The sequence below is a fragment of the Ceratotherium simum genome, chromosome 16 (genome assembly GCF_057802395.1).
Source record: "Ceratotherium simum simum isolate JZ-2026a chromosome 16, ASM5780239v1, whole genome shotgun sequence".
NCBI lineage: Eukaryota > Metazoa > Chordata > Mammalia > Perissodactyla > Rhinocerotidae > Ceratotherium > Ceratotherium simum.
The window spans coordinates 18041822-18064016 of NC_141915.1; the positions used below are offsets into that span (position 1 = coordinate 18041822).

The following is a 22195-nucleotide window of genomic DNA, read 5'->3' on the forward strand; positions in this document are numbered from 1 at the left end:
GAAGCTGTTGCATGCAAATGGTTAGAGGTGGGCAGTCACCTCCCCATCTGACAGCAGCATGAGGACAGAGACTATGTCTTTTATCTCAGTATCCACAGCAATTAGCATGTCGTTGGCACTCAGTAAATGCTTGTTGAATGAATAAATGAGAAAAGAAGAATGTTGATATCTTTACTAGAAATGATACAATTGAGAAAGAGAACTTGTGTGAGGAGTTCGCCTTTGAACATGTGAAACATTTGCCTTTGAACATATGAAACAACAGGGCAATAGTACAGTGGAGATAGCTTGAAGACAGTTGAAAAAAAGCAGAATCAGGGCATGTCTTTGTGTAAGATATAGTTTCACAATGGCACTGTGTTACTAATTCATTCAATTTGTAGTGAAATCTTTCCTGTCTCTGGTACCTCATCAGGTTTTCTTTATCTTGTATTTGCTCTGTTTTTTACCTTTGTGATATGATTTCATTTAATTTCAGCCTATTTGGTGAAATAATTTTTGTATGGATTTAAATATCATAATGAATAAATGTACTACATTGCCCATTTTTTGGCTGTGGAAAGAGGACAGATGGACATCTACCTCAATATATGTTCTAGTTAAAGAATATGTTAACCTAGAGAATAAGGTTATTGTACAGATGATTCCCACCTTACAATGGTTCGACTTATGATGGTGGGTTCCAGCATGGGAGTTCGATATATTGTTGAATTGCACAACTCTGAGATGAGGTCAGCTTTAGGATTCGTCTTACTTCAAAGACTTACTGAAGGATGAATATGTCTACATTGTAATGGACTGTTTCGGGGTTTTTTTCTTTTTTTTTTTTTACTTTTGAAATACATACACACACAAATAAATCATCTGTGAAAAGATATTGTGTATGGGTGTGTAAAGGTTTCTACTGCTTTAAAAGAATCTTTGAAAACTGTTGATCTTGTTCAACTTCTTACCCAATGCATTCTCAACTTACGATGGGTTTATTGGGATGTAACCTCGTCGTAAGTCAAGGAAGATCTGTACTTAAGTAAAAAAAGTGAAGCAAGGTGGAGAAGAGGAAAAGTCCATCGTAAATATGAGCTGATAATTTAATCCTCATATTTTTTATTGTCTTTTTAAAAAAAATTTGAAACAATCTCATACTTACAGAAAAGTTGCAAATACAGTCCAAGGAATTTTTTTTCCTGAGCCATTTGATAGTAAGATGCCCCATCACCTCACTTATCTGTTTTAAGAAATAGAATGATGACATTAACATTTCATGGAGAAGCCAAATGTTTATTGAGCTGATAACAGAATATATGTGTGTGTGTGTGATTTATTGATTGATGGATGGATTTACAAAAGTAGAGCTTTCCATGTATTAAAAACTAGTTCTAACTGATCACATTGAACCTATACGTCTTTTGCTATTGGCCCTTCTGAAGTCTGAATCTCCACCTCCCATCATGTGGGTTCCTCTTCTGATCCAGAGAACTTATAAACATTTGGGTGTGGCCACCAGGGGGTGAAGTGAGCTGTCCTCTCCTCCTCTTGAGTCCTGCCACTTTAAACTGGTAAGTGCACACTTTTAAAGGCTCTTTTCCTAGCCACTTGGCGGGAGTAAGAATTCTCATTTCATTGAAGTACTCTTTGTTTCTGAAGAATATATTCACAGACTCTTTATATTTATCTGGCATGTTCTGCTTCTGGTAGCTATGAAAGGCATTCTTCTTAAATCTGATTTGAAAATTAAATCTAATTATCACAGTTGTAATGAAATTAGGTATATCTTTTAAAGCTAGGTAAATAATTTTACTTTTTTCCCCAGATATTATTCTTCATGATATAAACAAACAAACAAAAAAGTAAATTTCCCTCAATTCTTGACTTTGCCAAACTAAGTTTTGGAAAAGTTGTTTTCTTATATTATAAAAACCCAAAGACTATTAAAGTGTCAAGTACCTATCACCACTGGCAAAGAATTCTGGGAAGATAGTAAAGTAGGAAGCACCAGGAATCTGTCTCCCCACCTAGACAACAATTGCACTGGCAGATTCTATCTGATGTAGCTATATGGGAACTCTGGAGTCTGTTGAAGGCTTGCAACGTCTAGGGGAAGACTTAGAGGGTAAATTGTGGTCAATTTCAGCTCTTCGCTCTTAGCAGCTACCCATCCCCCACCCTCAGCCACATGGCAGGCAGCTGTGCATCTGTTCCTGGAGCAGCTTGTGGAAGACGGAGTGGGCAAAAAGGACCCCGTCCTCAGATATTGGGAATCTGTGCTCTGCTAGCTGATTGCTGCTTCTGATCACAGAGGTGCAGGCAAAGAGGCAGGCAGCCATTGTTACACTTCTTCCCATTGTTGCAAGCCCCTTTCCCTCTGGCTGAAGTGACTTGCAGGGATTTAAAGGGCTGGCCCCTTTTTTTCTCCCCCTTTATTTTTTGCTTTTTCCCATTTCAGGAGCCAGACATTAAAAACTAGGGTATTCAAAAACAGCTGCATGTAAGGGGAAAATTGAAAAGTGACCATGCATGCCCAAGGAAAGGCTCAGAAAAGAACTGAGAAGATCTTAAGTTTACACCTCAGGCTGATCTGTAGATTGGCAGAGACAATCTACAACAATCAAAAAAAAAAAAAAGTAAACTCTGCAGAAGGTGAATAATCTAATTTCCAAAGTTACCACATAATTAGATTCAGATGTCTAATGTTCAACAGAAAATCATAAGACAAGTATGACCCATTCAAAAGAAACAAATCAACGGAAAAAGTCCCTGAAAAAGACCTAAAGGCAGATATACTATACAAAGACTTTAAAACAACTGTCTTAAGGATGTCAAAGAACTAAAAGAAGATTTGGAGAAGGTCAAGAAAATGATGTGTGAACAAAATGGAAATATCAATAAAGAGAAAACCTAAAAAGAAACTAAAAAGAACTTCTGGAGTTGAAAAATATAATAACTGAAATGAAATGGATTCAAAGGCAGATTTGAGCAGGCAGGAGAAAGAATCATCAAACTTGAGATAGGACAATGGAAATTACCAAGTCTGAGGAACAAAAAGAAAAAAGACTGAAGAAAAGCAAACAGAGCCTAAGCGACCTATGGGACACTGTCAATAGGACCAAGATACACATCATGGGAGTTCCAGAAGGAGGAGAGAGAAAGGGGTAGAGAGAATATTCAAAGAAATAATGGCTAAAAATTTCTTAAATTTGATGAAAGACATGAATGAATATAGACATACCTTGTTTTATTGCACTTTGCTTTATTGTGCTTCATAGATATTGCATTTTTTACAAATTGAAGGTTTGGGGCAGCCCTTCATCAAGCAAGTCTGTTGGCGCCATTTTTCTAACTGCATTTGTTCATTTCCTGTCTCTGTGTCATGTTCTGGTAATTCTCGCAACATTTCAAACTTTTTCTTTATCATTATATTTGTTATGGTGATCTGTGATCAGTTGTCTTTGATACTACTATTGTAAAATGCTTTGGGGCGCCACAAACCATGCCCATATATGACAGCGAACTTAATCAATAAATGTTGTGTGTGTTCTGACTGCTTCACTGACTGGCCGCTCTTCCATCTCTTTCCCTTTTCTCAGGCCTCCCTATTCCTTGAGACACAACAACATTGAAGTTAGGCCAATTAATAATCCTACAATGGCCTCTAAGTGTTCAAGTGAAAGGAAGAGTCACACGTCTCTCACTATAAATCAAAAGCTAGAAATGATTAAGCTTAGTGAGGAAGGATGTCAAAAGCCAAGATAGGCCGGAAGCTAAGCCTCTTGCACCAAACAATTAGCCAAGTTGTGAATGCAAAGGAAAAGTTCTTGAAGGAAATTAAAATTGCTACTCCAGTGAATACACGAATGATAAGAAAGAAAAACAGCCTTATTACTGATATGGAGAAAGTTTTAGTGGTCTGAATGGAAGATCAAACCAGCCACTACATTTCCTTAAGCCAAAACTTAATCCAGAGCAAGGCCCTAATTCTCTTCAATTCTGTGAAAGCTGAGAGGCAAGGAAGCTGTAGAAGAAAAGTTTGAGGCTAGCAGAGGTTGGTTCATGAGATTTAAGGAAAGAAGCCATCTCTATAACATGAAAGTGCAAGGTGAAGCAGCAATTACTGATGTAGAAGCTACAGCAAGTTATCCAGAAGATCTAGCTAAGATAATTAATGAAAGGGCTATACTAAACAAGAGATTTTCAGTGTATATGAAACAGCCTTATTATTGGAAGAAGATGCTATCTAGGACATCATAGCTAGAGAGGAAAAGTTGATGCCTGGCTTCAAAGCTTCAAAGGACAGGCTGACTCTCTTGTTAGGAGCTAATGCAGCTGGTGACGTTAAGTTGAAGCCAATGCTTATTTACCATTCTGAAAATCCTAAGGCCTTTAAGAATTATGCTAAATCTACTCTGCCTGTGCTCTATAAATGGAACAACAAAGCCTGGATGACAGCACATCTCTTTACAACATGGTTTACTGAATATTTTAAGCCTACTGTTGAGACCTACTGCTCAGAAAAAAAAGATTTTTTTCAAAATATTACTGCTGAGTGACAATGCACCTGGTCACCCAAGAGCTCTGATGGATCTGGGCCAAGTAAATTGGAAACCTTCTGGAAAGGATTCACCATTCTGGATGCCATTAAGAACATTCGTGATTCATGGAAAAAGGTCAAAACATCAACATTAACTGGAGTTTGGAAGAAGTTGATTCCAACCCTCATGATTGACATTGAGGGATTCAATACTTCAGTGGAGGAAGTAATTGCAAATGTGGTGGAAATAGCAAGACAACTAGAATTAGGAGTGGAGCCTGAAGATGTGACTGAGTTGTTGCAATCTGAGATAAAACTTTAATGTATGAGGAGTTGCTTCTTATGGATGAGCAAACAAAGTAGTTTCTTTGAGGTGGAATCTACTCCTGGTGAAGATGCCGTGAAGATTGTTGAAATGACAACAAAAGATTTAGAATATTACATAAACTTACTTGAGAAAGTAGTGGCGGGGTTTGAGAGGATTGACTGCAATTTTGAAAAAAGTTTTACTGTGGGTAAAATGCTATCAAATAGCATTTCATGCTACGGAGAATTCATTTGTAAAAGGAAGAGTCAATGAAGTGTGGTAAACTTCATTGTTGTCTGATTTTAAGAAGTTGCCACAGCCACCCCAGCCTTCAGCAACCACCAGCCTGATCAGTCAGCAGCCATCAACATTGAGGCAAGACCCTCCACCAGCAAAGAGATTATGACTTGCTGAAGCCTCAGATGATGGTTAGCATTTTTTAGCGATAAGGTATTTTTAAATTAAACTATGTACTTTTTTTTAGACATAATGCTATTGTACACTTAATAGACTACAGTATAGTGTAAACATAACTTTTATATGCCCTGGGAAACCAAAAAATTGGTGTGACTCACTTTATTGCAATATTCGCTTTATTGCCTTGGTCTAGAACTAAACCCACAATATCCCCAAGGTACGCCTGTATAAATATCCCAGAAACTCAATGAACTCCAGATAAGATGAACTCAAAGAGTTCATACTGAGACACATTATAATCAAACTTTCAAAGACAAAGACAAGGAAAGAATCTTGAAAGCAGCAAGAGAGGAGCAAATTGTCACATAGGAGAGATCCTCAATAAGATTATCAGCAGATTTCTCATCAGAAACTTTGGAGGCCAGAAGACAGTGGGGCAATATATTCCAAGGGTTAAAAGAAAAAAACTGCCAACCAAGAATCCTATATCTGGCAAAGCTGCTCTTGAAAAGTGAGAAAGTAAGACATTCCAGATAATCCAAAGCTGAGGGAGTTTGTGACTGTTGGACCTGCCCAGCAAGAAATGCTTAAAGGTTTCTCGCAGTGTGAAATGAAAGGACATCAGACAGTAACTCGAAGCTATACGGAGAAATAAAGATCTCAATAAAAGTAAATATATGGGCAATTATAAAAGCTAGTATTATTGTAATAATGATTTGTAACCCCACTTTTTGTTTTCTGCATAATTTAAGAGACTAATACATTTAAATAAAAAAATTATTAGTGTAAAAGCTAGTGTTACTGTAACTTTGGTTTGTAACTCCAAATCTTGTTTTCTACGTAATTTAAGAGACTAAGGGATTTAAAAGAATTATTATTTTATGCTTGGGGACACACAATGTGTAAAGATGGAATATTGTGACATCAACAACTGAAAGTGGTGGAGAGAGAGCTGTAAAGGAGCAGAGATTTTGTATGTTATTGAAGCTAAGCTGGTACAAATTAAGATTAGAGTGTTATAACTTTAGGTTGTTAAATGTAATCTCCATAGTAACCAAAAAGAAATCAGCTATAGAGTGTACACAAAAGGAAATGAGAAAGAAATGTAAACATTTCACTACAAGAAATCAACAAACACAAAAGACAGTAATGCCGGAAATGAGGGACGAAAAAGCTATAAGGCATATATAAAACAAATAGCACAGTGACAGAAGTAAGTCCCTCCTTATCAGTAATTACTTTAAATGTAAATGGATTAAACTCTCCAATCAAAAAACAGAGATTGGCATAAGGGATAAAAACACATGACTCATTTGAGTCATATAAGAGACTTATTTGAAATCTAAAGACACAAACAGGTTGAAAGTGAAAAGATGGAAAAAGATATTCCATGCAAATAGTAACCAAAAGAGAGGAGGGGTGAGTATACTAATATCAGATAAAATAGACTTCAATCAAAAAGGTTACAAGAGGGAGCCAGCTCTGTGGCTTAGTGGTTAAGTGCACGCACTCCGCTACTGGCGACCTGGGTTCAGGTCCCGGGGGCGCACCGATGCACCGCCTGTCGGGCCATGCTGAGGCGGTGTCCCACATAACAGTGACTAGAAGGATGTGCAACTATGACATACAACTATCTACTGGGGCTTTGGGGAGACAAAGGGAAAAAAAACAGGAGGAGAACTGGCAATAGATGTTAGCACAGGGTCAGTTTTCCTCAGCAAAAAGAGGAGGATCGGCATGGATGTTAGCTCAGGGCTGATCTTCCTCACAAAAAAAAAAAAAGGTTACAAGAGACAAAGAAGGACATTATATATTAACAAAGATTCAAGACAGCAAAAAGATATAACAATTATAAACATTTATGTACCTGATGACAGACCATCTAAATGTATGAAGCAAAAACTGACAGACTTGAAGGGAGAAATAGACAATTGTATAATAATAGTTGGAGGCTTCAATACCATGCTCACAATAATGGATAGAACGACCAGACAAATGATAAGTAAGAGAATAGAAGACTTGAATGACACAATAAACCAACTAGATCTAACAGACATGTACAGAACACTACCCAACAACAACAGAATACACATTCTTCTCAAGTGCACATGGGACATTTTCCAGGATGGACCATATATTAGGCCACAAATAAGTCTCAATAGATTTAAAAAGATGGATCTCATACAAAATGTCTTCTCTGACCACAATGGAGTGAAATTAGAAATTAATAACAAAAAAAAAAAATTCACAAACTTGTGGAAATTAAACAACACACTTTTAAACAACCAGTGTATCAAAGAAGAAATCACAAGGGAAATTATAAAATACTTAGAGATAATGGAAAACAAAAACACAGTATACCCAAACTTATGGGAAGCAGTGAAAGTGGTGCTAAGGGGGAAATTTATAGCTGTAAGTGCTTACATTAAAAAACAAGAAAGGAGCCCGCCCCGTGGCTTAGCAGTTAAGTGCACACGCTCTGCTACTGGCGGCCCAGGTTCAGATCCTGGCACGCACCGACGCACCGCTTCTCTGGCCATGCTGAAGCGGCATCCCACATACAGCAACTAGAAGGATGTGCAACTATGACATACAACTATCTACTGGGGCTTTGGGGAGAAAAACGGGAAAAAAAAAAAAAAAAGAAGGATGGCAATAGATGTCAGCTCAGAGCCGGTCTTCCTCAGCAAAAAAAAAGAGGAGGATTGGCATGGATGTTAGCTCAGAGCCAGTCTTCCTCAGTAAAAAAAACAAAACAAAAACCAAGAAAGATCTCAATTCAACAACCCAGCTTTACAACCTAGGGAACTAGAAGAAAGAAAAACAAACTAAACCCAAAGCTAGCAGAAGGAAGAAAATAATAAAGATTAGAGCAGAGACAAATAGAGAATAGAAAAACAATAGAGAAAATCAATGAAACAAAAAGTTGGTTCTTTGAAAAGATCAACAAAATTGACAAACCTTTAACTAGATGGACTAAGGAAAAAAGAGAGAAGACTGAAATTACTAAAATCAGAAGTGAAAGTGGGGATACTACTACTGATTCTATAGAAATATAAAGGATTATAAGAGTTCTGTGAACAATTGTACAACAAATTGGATAACCTAGATGAAATGGACAAATTCCTAGAAACACAAAACCTGCAGAGACATCACAAAGAAATAGAAAAATCTGAATAGACCTATAGCTAATAGGGAGATTGAATCAATGATCAAAAATCTCCCAACAAAGAAACGCCCTGGACCCAATGGCTTCACTAGTGAATGCTACCAAACATTTAAAGAACTGATACCAGTCCTTTTCAAACTTTAAAAAAATTAAAGAGGATGGAACACTTTCTAACTGATTCTGTGAGGCCAGCGGTACCTTTATACCAAAGCCAAAGACACTACGAGAAAAGAAAACTGTATACCAATATCCTTTATGAACATTGATGCAGAAATCCTCAACAAAATACTCGCAAACAGAATTCAGCAACCTAGTAAAAGGATTGTACACTATGACCAAGTGAGATTTATTCCTGGAATGCACAGATGATTCACATATGAAAATCAACCAATGATTGAAGGAAAAAAAACACATAATCATCTCAATTGATGCAGAAAAAGCATTTGACAAAATTCAACACCCTTTGATGTGTTGAATGGTGAAAGACTGAAAGCTTTTCCTCCAAGATCAGGAAGGAGACAAGGATGCTCGTTTTCACCACTTCTGTTCAACATAGGACTGGAAGTTCTAGCCAGAGCAGTTAGGCAAGAAAAAGAAATAAAAGGCATCCAAATTGGAAAAGAAGAAGAAAAATTATCTCTGCTTGCAGATGATATGATCTTATATGTAGAAAACCCTAAAGATTCCACACACAAAAAACTGTTAGAACTAATAAATGAATTCAGCAAAGTAGCTGGATACAAAGTCAACACACAGAAATCATTTGTATTTCTATACAGAAACAATGAACAATCTGAAAAGGCGATTACAAAAACAATTCTATTTACAATAGCATCAAAAGGAATAAAATACTTAGGAATTAACTTAACCAAGGAGGTAAAAGACTTCATGCAATAAAAGCTATGAAACACTGCTGAAAGAAAGTAAAGAAGACATAAATAAATGGAAATATAACCCATGCTCATGGATTGGAAGACTTAATATTGTCAAAATGTCAAAACTACCCAAAGCGGCGATCTACACGTTCAATGCAATCCCTATCAAAATCCCAATAACTCTTGTGCGGAAATAGAAAAACGCATCCTAAAATTCATACGGAATGTCCAGGGACAGCAAATAGCCAAGACAATCTTGAAAAAGAACAGAACTGGAGAACTCACACTTCCTGACTTCGAAACTTAGTACAAAGTCAAAAAAGTGTAATATTGTCGTAAAGACAGACATATAGACCAATAGAATAGCATAGAGAGCCCAGAAATAATCCTCACACATATAGTCAAATGATTTTTGACAAGTGTGCCAAGACCATTCAATGGGAAAAGGACAGTCTTTTCAACAAATGGTGCTAAGAAAACTGATATACACATGCAAAAGAATGAAGTTGAACCCTTACCTAATACCGTACACAAAAATTAACTCAAAATAGATCACGGACCTAAATGTAAGACCTAAAACAATAAAACTCTTAGAAGAAAACATAAGACAAAAGCGTTGTGACATTGGATTTGGCACTGTTTTCTTGGATATGACACCAAAGGCACAGGTAACAAAAGACAAAACAGACAAAATCGACTTTATGAAAATCAAAATATTTTGTGCATCAAAAAACATCAACAGAGTAAAAGGACGACCCACAAAATGGGAGAAAATATTTGCAAATAATATACCTGATAAGGGACTATTATCCAGAACATATAGAGAACTCCTAAAACTCAACAACAAAAAACCAAACAACCTGATTCAAAAATGGGCAAAGAACTTGAATAGACATTTCTCCAAAGAAGATATATGAATGGCCAATAAGCACATGAAAAAATTCTCAACATCACTAATCATTAGAGAAATGCAAATCAGAACTACAATAAGATACCACCTCACACTCATTAGGATGGCTACTATCAAAAAAACAGAAAAACACAAAATGCTGGTGAGGATATGGAGAAATTGGAATCCTTGTGCACTCTTGGTTGGAATGTAAAATGGTACAGCTGCTATGGAAAACGGTATGGCAGGTCCTCAAAAAATTAAAAACAGAATTATCATATGATCCAGTAATACTACTTTAAGGTATTAAAATAATTGAAGGCATGGTCTTGAAGAGATATTTGTACACCCATATTCATGACAGTATTATTCACAAAAGCTAGAATGTAGAAGCAACCCAATGTACATCGGTGGATGAATGGATAAACAAAATGTTGTATATACATAAAATGGAATATTATTCAGCCTTAAAAAGGAAGGAAATTCTGCAATATGCTATAATAATGAACTTTGAGGACATTATGCTAAGTAAAATAAGCTGGTCACAAAAAGACAAATACTGTATCATTCCACTTATATGAGGTACTTAGAGTAGTCAGAATCTTAAAGACAGAAAGTATACGGTGGTTGCCAAGGGCTGGGGAGAGAGGAAAAACGCGAGTTATTGTTTAATGGGTATAGAGTTTCAGTTTTACAAGATGAAAAGGGTTATGGGGATGGATGGTGCTAAGGGTTACATGTATTTAATACCACTGAACTGTACACTTAAAAATGGCTGAGATGGTAAATTTTATGTTGTGTGTATTTTACCACACCAAAAAAATACCTATCACTGCAGATTATTTAGTAGTAACAAAATCCTCTTAGCTACATGACTTGTAACTATAGATTCTTATGGACTGCATCCTGGCAATGAGTGAATGTGATATTTTCTTTCAATTGGACTTTTTCTCTCATTACTAGGGCTGCTGTTTAGCAGAAATTCCATATTCCAGAATGAAAAGGTCTGAGGCAGAATTTCTCCATTAGAAGGGAAGTGATATGTAGACAGCTGTGGGACTGTGGTCTTTACCCTTTTTCTACCATACAAAGCATTTATACATCCCATAATTCAGTTCTCACGAAAAACTGAAAGGTGTGAAAACAAATAATTTCATATTCAATGCAGTATTTATTTTTTCTACTGGCAGCCAGGGGAATGGGAAGGGAAACAGTAATCATAGAAGACAAAAGAGTTCTTTCAGGGGAATAGAAAACAGCTGACAGTCAAGAACTATGGGGAGCAGTTGAGAGAATGCTGTTCCTACCTGCTGTCCCCTCTCCTTGGCAGGCTGGAGACACTACAAGGCAAGGAAAGGTGTGGTGACAGTGGCTTCTGGGATAGAGACCCTCCAGATTAACCGGTAGCTGATTATAGAAAGAACTGTTTATAATGAAATTGAAATTTTCTAAAGAGAAGGGTTGATGATTGGAAGATTCTCTTTCCATTCTTACCCTTTGTAAAATGAATGTAGGTGCCAGGGTACTTTCTCAGTGTTCCTGGGTACTATGCATTGTCTTATTAGGTTGTCCTTGAGTAAAACTCTTTTTTTTTTTTTTTAACTTTATTGAGGAATAATTGACAAATACAGAATAACATTTTATGGGTAAAGTTTGAGTCCTTAAATAGGAAGGTCTAGTTGTTAAAAATATATGATTGTGCCTCCAGCAAAATAAATAATTCTCAATAATTAACAAGTATATATGTTAAGTACTCAAACCAAGTGGGCATCTCCCTATGAGAACGAGATAGATGCTATAAGTTATAAGATCTAATGATTAAATAACTGATAACAGGGCCGGCCCCGTGGCTTAGCGGTTGAGTGAGTGCGCTCCGCTGCTGGCAGCCCGGGTTCGGATCCCGGGCGCACACCGACGCACCGCTTCTCCGGCCATGCTGAGGCCGCGTCCCACATACAGCAACCAGAAGGATGTGCAGCTATGACATACAACAATCTACTGGGGCTTTGGGGGGAAAATAAATAAATAAATAAAATCTTTAAAAAAAAATAAAATAAAATAACTGATAACAGTAAAGATTTTTTAATTTTAAGCACAATCCAATATGAGATTTCTGAAATTTTTTTTAATTAAAAAAAAGTCTTGTTAAGCCATGCTGTGACGGCGTCCCATATAAAGTAGAGGAAGGTGGGCACGGATGTTAGCCCAGGGCCAGTGTTCCTCAGCAAAAAAGAGGAGGATGGCATTGGATGTTAGCTCAGGGCTGGTCCTCCTCACACACACAAAAAAAAAAGTTAAAAAAAAAAAGGCTACTTTCAGTAATTGCAAAGTGCTATACAAATATTCTTTTTTAAGTTAATCCTTTTAAAAAGGCATTGTCAGGGAGCTGCAAGAGAGCTGAAGCCACAGCCGCTACTATCATTTCCAGTGCTCTACTTGTGAATGCAATACCTCCGTGGCACCCACATGACAATCCAGGTGTACTTTTTCAGATATGTGAGCTGGAGCTTCTTGAGTCAGTGTCGGTTCATCCCATAAAGGTCCAAAAGATCCAGGCCAAAGACCACAACCCAGGCCTCAAAGATTTTGAAGCCAGCATCATAAAGACAAAACAATTATTGGTTCTCAAGTGGAAATAAACCAAATTAGAGTGACTTTTTATTATCAGCTAGGCTTTTTGTATGGATAACTGGAGTGTCTGTCACAATAGTAGCTATTACCTGAAAAGCGTTCTCTGCTTGGCTCTTCATAACCACAGCCCTCTGTTGAAACAGTTTGAGATTGATGGTGAATCCTTTGAGGTAAAGACTGTGCAATGAGGCGTGCCTCTTAGAAGTGGCAAAGTATTTTTCTCATGTCCTGTAAGGAAAGTCTTGAGATCCATTCAGCTCACAAATCCTAGATAAATAAAAAGTATTGGGGTAATAACATACTTCATAGATTTATCACCTTAGACGACTGACTAAATTGTGGCACTCTCAAGGAGCACGCTCAACAATTTTGTACTTTATTTACAGAGACCACATGAATAGGGCCAATCCTGGGAAGTCTCTGGCTTTGGGCTATCACTTTTTGCAAGATCACCAATAGAACCTTCCTCAGTGCTGAACTGGCCTTCAACTCTCAGGGCCAGGGAGCAGCAATGCTCCAGGGGGTCTTGGCAGAAACTGCCAAGTTGCTGCTGGAGGAGTCTGTAGAGGCAGATGTGTGGATTCTACTAACTGGAACCTAATCCTAGATGCTGCTCTTAATCCAAAGGCCTGCTAGGCCTCCTACCTCCCCCTTACCATAGGGTTTTTGAGACATTTGAAGAGCTTTTTCCAAATTATGTTTAAAATTAAAACCAAACCAATGTTGTGAAGAACTCAAGGGCTGAGACAGAGTACTGATGACTTGTGGTGGTATTGGCTTGACCAATTTAGCAAGACCATCAAGTGATGTTGTCTCAGGATAAGGCCCTATCCTACAGACAAAACAATACAGCCAAGGAAACCCAGGGAATGAGTTTGAAAGTATACATCCAGGACAGAGAACCACTATATGAGGGACTTTCTTTTCTTTCCCCATCAACAAAAAAAATCAGAACATACAAATAAAAGACAACTATATATCGGGGCTGGTGTGGTGGCTTAGTCGTTAGGTTTGCGCGTTCCGCTTTGGCTGCCCAAGATTCACGGGTTCAGATCCCAGGTGCGGACCTACACACTGCTCATCAAGCCATGCTGTGACACCGTCCCATATACAAAATAGAGGAAGATTGGCACAAATGTTAGCTCAGGGACAATCTTCCTCAAGCAAAAAGAGGAGAATTGGCAACAGATGTTAGCTCAGAGCCAATCTTCCTCAACAACAACAACAAAAAGAAGACAACTATATATCCACAAAAAGGACATATTCACAGAATAGTTTCACTTACTTATGAAAAAGTTTTAGTGAATTTGCTGTTAATCTTGCTCTAAAACTGTGTTGAATTTTGTAGAGCTGTTGTATATTAATTTGGTGAATTAAATTAACAATGAAAGTTCATAATAATTCACAGATCTCTCTTTAAGGAAGAACTTTATCATTTTTCACACTCTTGTTTAAACAGTCTCTCCTCCATGCTGTCAGCTCCCAAGTATTTCTCGTTTTTTCATTCCCAAGGTCTAGCCTAAGCCCTGGCAATTAATAGGCATGCGTTACCTAATTGTTAAATTACTGAGTAAAGGAATGAAAATGTATGAATTGAAACCAGGGAAGCTTCTATAGCAACCGGCATTTTGGAGCTTTAGAAGTAATTCATGACTCTAGGGTTAACTTTTTATAGTGCTGTTACCTTCTCCCAAAATGATTTTCCCAATTGAATAAATAGTGTAATTCATTTTAAAGAAAAACAGCCTACAGATAAGAACCAAAGATTTGCCCATCCTTCTTCCCACTCCAACCCCCAAAATTAGAATCTCACCTTCCTCCAGGAAATATTTAGGTAACTTAAAAAAACTAATAAAATTAATATGCTTTCCTTCTTGTTCACTACAAGTTATTTGTTTTGGATGAAAGGACAAGAGGCTATTAGGAAAGATCTATTCTGAACACTTAATTCAGAACTGCTGAGTTCAGTATAAGGTCAAGTTTATTTTTTCTTCTCTTCTGATATTTTTATGCTTCTGGGTTTAAACAGTATAAACCGTAGGAACTCCTGATATACATGGTTTTTCCCACCCTGAAACGTATACATACGTGTCTGTGTACACACACAGAGTATACAAACACATGCAAGTCTATGTATCGGAGTAAGAAAAAAATATGTATTTATATGTATATATGTATCACCTGTGTGTGTGTTTATATTTTAAAGGAAATAGACACTACAGAAAGATTTCCTGTTATTACCCAGATGAACTCTCAAACTGCCATCGTCATCAAATTCCATATCACTTCAACATTCATATTTAATTATCTCAAAAAGATGATGAGTAAACCATCTGATGGAGAATTTTTACAAAGTGAAATTAAAGAGCATTTACTAGAATATGTTGAATATTAGTGTTTGTAGAAAATTAGTCTTCCGAAAAGATAGTTCAGAATACTTGCCATATTTTCGTCAGCTTAGAGAACAAGATTTCTGAAAAAGAAAAGATTTTCCAGATAAAAGTGAAAATTTATCCCAGAGAAGCATCTGTTCTTCAAATTGTGATTAAACCAGAAATGTATATAAATATAGGCATACAAATACTTTTTATCATATCTGTGTAATGGCAGGGAATTGGACTACATTATTGTTTTTTCTATCTTCATTGTAATATTATTTCTGTGGATAAAAATTCAGTTGTGGTTTAGCCTTCCTGTCTAGTTAGATCTCCAAGTCTACAGTGTTAATTTTCTTTTTGTGTATACAAAGGGGTCATCAAGGGAAGTGTGGACATCCAGCAGTGTAATAGAGGGAAAGAGCAATGAAGTAAGAGTAAGAAGACCTGATTTTAGTTCTGTCTCCCCTCTTACTATTGTAAGCCTCAATTTCCCCACCTGTAAAATGAGGGTAACATCTGCCCATCTATCCTATATGATTGTTGAAAAAGCAAATAAAATAGTATATAGGAAAGCTTTAACAAATATTACAGCAAGATGTAAAGTGATGGTACTTTCACTAGTATTTATGTAAATTCTTTTCTATTTTTATTTCACAAGCTCACAGCCTAATTTCTCTAATTCTGTGCTGTGACTGACACCCTTTACATCATATACTATTAAGATCATTTACTTAGCAAAAATAAGAAGAGAAATTGTCAAACTTTAGATACCAATAAAGTTCTTACTTAGTACAAATCTAGTATTGAATTAGAAATGGGAGCCTCCCATCTCTGGGTCAGTAGGTCAAATCTGATTCAACCTGGATGATTACCGAAAGTCACAGCCATTGGGTGCCATTTGGAAAACCCTGTTTAAAGTACTGATCATCTTGCTTCACTCATTCAATGAATATTTATTAAGCAAAGGCTCATCTACTTGCTTCTCTGACTCACTGCTATTCTACTGTCCTGAGGCAGAAAGAATATATTAATAAACATAACTGGCAGACTATTCTGGTGTTAATTATTCACTGGGAATTTCCCCAAGCCAAGCAGCAATTTGGAGAGAGAAGAAAGGACCTGTTATCGATTACCTAGCCTAGCCCTAAAACTTCTGTTCTCCTGAAGCCCCAAAGAAAGGTCAAGAAATTTAGAAACTGTTTAAAACATATACTTGGTTATGAACTACCTTTGCTTACAACAATCCTTACCCTTCAGTGGAAAATTTCTCACCTTATGGCTCTAATAGAACTCTCTGCTTCCCTTTCACAGCATTTCCAACACTATTGTTACTCATTACTTGTCTGTGCTTGCCACTTACAACTGAGTGAGGGCAGGGACAATCTCTATCTTGTTCACGATTGTATCCTTGAATTCTGGCACATAGGAGGTACCCAATAACTTTCCGTAGAAGGAATGATTAAGGAACCGTACTTTTCATAATTTTCAGGCTTTGGGAAAAGATACTTAGCCTCTTTGAGCCCATTTCCTCAACTCTATAATAGAAAAAACATATTTTACCATTTTTTTTGGTGAGCAAGATTAGCCCTGAGCTAACATCTATTGCCAATCCTCCTCTTTTTTGCTGACAAAGATTGGCCCTGGGCTAACATCCATGCCCATCTTCCTCTACTTTATATATGGGATGCGTGCCACAGCATGGCTTGATAAGCAGCGCGTAGGTCCGCGCCTGGGATCCGGGCCGCGAACCCTGGGCTGCCAAAGCGGAGTGCATGAACATAACCACTATGCAACCAGGCCAGCCCCTACAGTTTTTCATAAGGATTTGAGATATAAAGGTTAAGTGCCTATCATAGTAATAGGCACTCAACAAGTAGTAATTATTATTATTACTATTATTCCTTTTTATCATTATAAACTGAGTTCTTCTAAAACTAGGATCATAATTTTATGTCCATAATAAACAAATAAATCCTCACAGTACGTATTTCAGAAACCTTCAGAATCACTATAGCCTGATTCTTCAACTAACAAAAAGAGCAGTTGATATTAAGGTTAAAGCCCTTTTCAAATAAGTTAAAATATACCTGACAGGCCAATGTCTTTTTGTTTTGCTTAACTATCTACTTCTTAACAGCTGGAACATGTAATCAACAAAATCACTTTTAATATTCAAGTGAGTTAAATGGTGATTGTCTTAGGTAGGTTGGTATGTGAATTCTACAGAATACCAAATGACTCTTAATTTTAAGAAAACCAAACTTCAGGCTTTCTATTAAAAAGATGATCTATAGGGCCGGCCCCGTGGCTTAGTGGTTAAGTGCGTGCGCTCTGCTGCTGGGCGGCCTGGGTTCAGATCCTGGGTGTGCACTGACGCACCGCTTCTCCAGCCATGCTGAGGCCACGTCCCACATACAGCAACTAGAAGGATGTGCAACTATGACATACAACTATCTACTGGGGCTTTGGGGGGAAATAAATAAATAAATAAATAAAATTTAAAAAAAAGATGATCTATAGATATTATAACATATATACATTACCACACTCTCTCTCTCACATGTGTATTGCTGCTGCATCTTTAGCCACATAAAATATTTATAATTGATATCCTCTGGAAAAGGAAAATACAGGCCATGTAGAAGATAGGGAAGGCATATTTGGGAAGATTACAAATAATTACATATACAAATATGCCAATAGGAAGTTCACGTGTGTTACTATTTTTAAGTTGGAGATTTTATCTGTGATTAAAAAAGAGGAAATGGTGGTTGTTTTTTTTTTTTTTTTTTTTTAATTTATTTTTCCCCTAAAGCCCCAAGTGATAGTTGTAAGTCATAGTTGCACATTCTTCTAGTTGCTGTATGTGGGACGCGGCCTCAGCATGGCCGGAGAAGCAGTGTGTCTGTGCGCGTCCGGGATCCGAACCCGGGCAGCCTGCATCGGAGCGCACGCACTTAACCGCTAAGCCACGGGGCCGGCCCTGGTGGTTGTTTTTTAAAAAATAACTTTTTGGCCAGAAGTTACATATGAAATTCCAAGTTCCGTAACTGTGATAAGGTAACTCTGCAGGAGCTCAATTTTAAGAGTACCGAATTCTACCGTGTAAAGCTCATTAACTGGATTCTCCCCCATCTCCCAGGGTTTTGTTTGTTTGTTTGTTACATACTATAGTTTATTTTGGGATGTATTGAACTTTAAACGCCATGTAGCACGCAGGTAGTGATGTCCTGTGGGAATTTGGGAATTGGCCTGGAATTGAGAAGGTCAGGATTACTTAGCAGCATGGCAATTATAATGTAAACTAAGAGATTAGTTGAGATTACCAAGAGAGGGTTTAGCTATTATTCTAACACACTTATCTCTGATTGTGCATCTGCTTTTCGGCAAGCAAAAAAAAAAAAAGCAGAAAATGAGCCTATACAGATCTCTTCATATGTCAAGCATATGTCAAGAATGAGAAATTAAATTAAAATACAGACACACACACACAAAATTATAGTTCTCTGTCACTCTAGAAATTTCTGGAAAATGGCTGATGAGCCAACTTGATATGGATCTTTTAGGTTCAAGTATGTAAACACATTTTGGAAGGTTTTGAATCTGCAAAACATTCTAATGGTCTTATTGACATCTAAAATTTTGGTGAAAATATTTCTGTTTCTTGGTGTTTAGACTCTAAATATTGTATCCTTTAAGTTAAAAATGCTTGCAGATCAAGATCAATTATTGTGACAATGTCCTACTTAGTTATTGGATTAAATATGTATTTTACCTCTCTCTACTGGCCTGTTTCCCTCATCTTGTAAACATGGTCAGGTTTTTATCAGACTGAAAGAAATTAAAATATTTTAAAGTACCATTTCATAACCTTGCTTTCACCTCAAACTAAAATTTTATTTTGATTTCTTGAAAGAAATGTTTAATGCCTCCGTTATCAACTCCCATTCACTCTTCAACCCATAAAACCTGACTTTTGCACCCTCCACCACTCAAACTACTGCTCTTTTTTTTTTTGGTGAGGAAAATCAGCCCTGAGCTAACATCTATGCTAATCCTCCTCTTTTTGCTGAGGAAGACTGGCCCTTTGCTAACATCCATGCCCATCTTCCTGCACTTTATGTGGGCCGCTGCCACGGTGTGGCCTGGCAAGCAGTGCATCAGTGCGAGCCCAGGATCCAAACCCAGGCCGCCAGCAGCAGAGCGCGCGCACTTAACCGCTACACCACAGCGCCAGCCCTCAAACTGCTGCTCTTGTTAAGATCACCAGTGAATACGTTTTGGTTCCCATCTTAAATGACACTATTGACCATTTTTTCTGGGCAGTTCCCATCTCCTGTGGCTTTCTTTTGTGTGTGTGTGAGGAAGATCAGCCCTGAGCTAACATCCAATGCCAATCCTCCTCTTTTTCCTGAGGAAGACCAGGCCTGGGCTAACATCTGTGCCCATCTTTCTCTACTTTATATGGGATGCCGCCATAGCATGGCCTGACAAATGGTGGGTCGGTGCTTGTGCGGGATCCGAACCTGCAAACCCCAGGCCGCCGCAGTGGAGCATGCGCACTTAACTGCTATGCCACCGGGCCGGCCCCTCCTTTGGCTTTCTTACCATCATTCTTTGCTGGTTCTGCTTATACCCTCTGCCAATAGCCTCCCAATTGGTTTCACCAGCAATTCTTCCCTGTCCATCTCTTAAAAGTTAATTTTCCTTGGGAAACCATCCTTGCCTCTTTTACTTTATAGCATAAAGGGAAATTTTCAACCTTTTGGGGAACATGGAGTCATTTGAAAAGCTGGTTAAAACACTAGACCTTTTTATCAGAAAAATGTGTGCGTACAACTTAATTTTGCATATAATTTCAAGAGTACTCATGGCTTCCCATTCTCTGGTCTATATATCGTCCCTTGGTGACCTCATCTACCCCATTCTTCTTGCCTGTGTGCCAAGAATTTTCAAATCTATGTATCCACTTCAGGTCTATTTTGGAACTTTGAACCCTTGTTTCTAACTGCCTACAAATCTTGTATGTTCTATGGTTATCTTTATTGTATTATTAAATTTCTCTTCCAAAATTTCTTCCTTTCCTTATTAATGACCTCACCATCCATGTAGTAGTTTAAGCTAGAAACTTCATATCCCTGACTCTTTCCCCCACGTTCAGTCAATCCCTAAAACTGTCACTTCTATCTCCAGAACCTCTTGCTGATGAAAGAACAAATAAAAAAATGTTATAGACTGAAACAAGGAATTAGTACAGGCAAAATCATTTTAAATTAGTGAAAATAACTTCTCAAACAAACATCCAAGTAGGAATAGTAAGCATCAGGTTTAAGCTGGGTTTGGAACAGACTGATCCTTTTATTCCGTGATGATACTACAGGCTTTATCATCTGGGTATTCTCTACCATTTGGCAAAACCTATTTTAATTAAATTTGAAAAGCTTGCATAATGTAATATAGAGTTTATTTTAGTGGCAGGATTTATGTTAATGGCTTTATAAGGGACTTTAATTCTGTATTTATAGATTCGTTGAGGGCAGAAGGGGTTACATAAAATATACGTCTGTTTTTATCTCAGACTTTCCCCTTTTTATTCATAACCTCTGTCTCAGCCTTAGTCTAAGCCCTCTTCTTGCTTGAATTATTGCCTCCTAACATGATCTGTCTGCGTCTAACTGATCATCATGCCAATACATCCTCCACCTACCCTCAGACATGACTTGGATTTGTTCATGTCACTTTCCAACTTAAAGTCTCCCATTATTCTCCATTGCCTATAGAATGGTCTAGACTTTGGTGACGTTTTAAAAACTTTAAAAACTGACCCCAGTCCAACTTTCCAGTCTTACCTCCTGCCACTCAACCTTGTACCCTTTATTCAGGCCTTAAAGAACTATCTGCCCTTCCCTAAACATGCCTTTTATCCTCGTAAAGTTAACTGTACATATGCCTTCAAGCACCACATTAATGCTTTATATTCATTATCTCATTTAATCATTATAACAGTGCCAGGGAATTATTGCTGCTCATTTTACAGATGAGGAAGCTGAGTCACAAAGAGATTAGTGACTTGCCCAAATCACACAGCACAGAACTCAAATTCAAACTCAGTATACTCTTGACTCTAAAGCCTTTTCTACCTTCTTCTGGAATGTCCTTTCCCGTCCTTTTTCTGTCTGTTAACATTCCATTCATCCATTCATCACATATCACCTCCCATGGAGAGGTTTCTCTTTTCATTCATTTACCCTGTAAACTTATTGAGTGCCTTTTTGAGTTTTGGTTAAGAACCTGGATTTTAGAATTAGATGAAATGTGGGATTGTCCTGGTTTTCTGATCCTCTGATTTCTAGTTTTTCTTGTATAATCCACACCTGTCATGCATGCATTGTCTTTAATTTCCTGTTTTGACTTCTATAGAGTGAGAACTTATAGGCAATTGTGAAGAGAATTGTGTACAGAATCCTTCTAGAAATTTAAACTTCCTTCAGTCTTTTACAGTCCTCTTAGCCACACCTAATTCAACAGCAATTTTTAAAGTAACTATCCTTTATTTAGGTTTTGCGAAAACATTCTAGTTCATTTTCATACAAATAACGTCTTTTTATTTTTGTATTCATGTAAGTGGTTTACATAATATTTAATTAAATTATATAGTTATGATAAGAAGTGCAGTGGGCATCAAAAATTTTTAAAACAAACACAGATTCTTGATAAGCATAGAACTTTTAAAAGCAGAAGTGAGTGGGCATACTAGAGAGGAGTAACCTGTTAGGAGCATCTCTGCTACAATGACAGGATGCTTTACAGAGAGAATGGAGACTGTCAGTTAATCCAGTAAATCCTTTAAAAGTAGAAGCTGGTTAGCAATTCTCAGAGAATTGCTGTGATGATGAAATGAGATATAAGTCGTTTACTTAGTTTGGCAAAATGCTTAGCACATAGTACATGCTCAATAAGTGTTTTTTACCATTACTAAGACCATTATAACTTTTATAGAAGGG

At 37.3% G+C, this 22195-nt stretch overlaps 1 protein-coding gene across 2 annotated transcripts in view; it reads left to right on the top strand.

The window, feature by feature from the left end:
• Nucleotides 1–22195, top strand: part of SSH2 (slingshot protein phosphatase 2) — a 251644-nt gene that overhangs the window by 111493 nt on the left and 117956 nt on the right. The window lies entirely within an intron of this gene.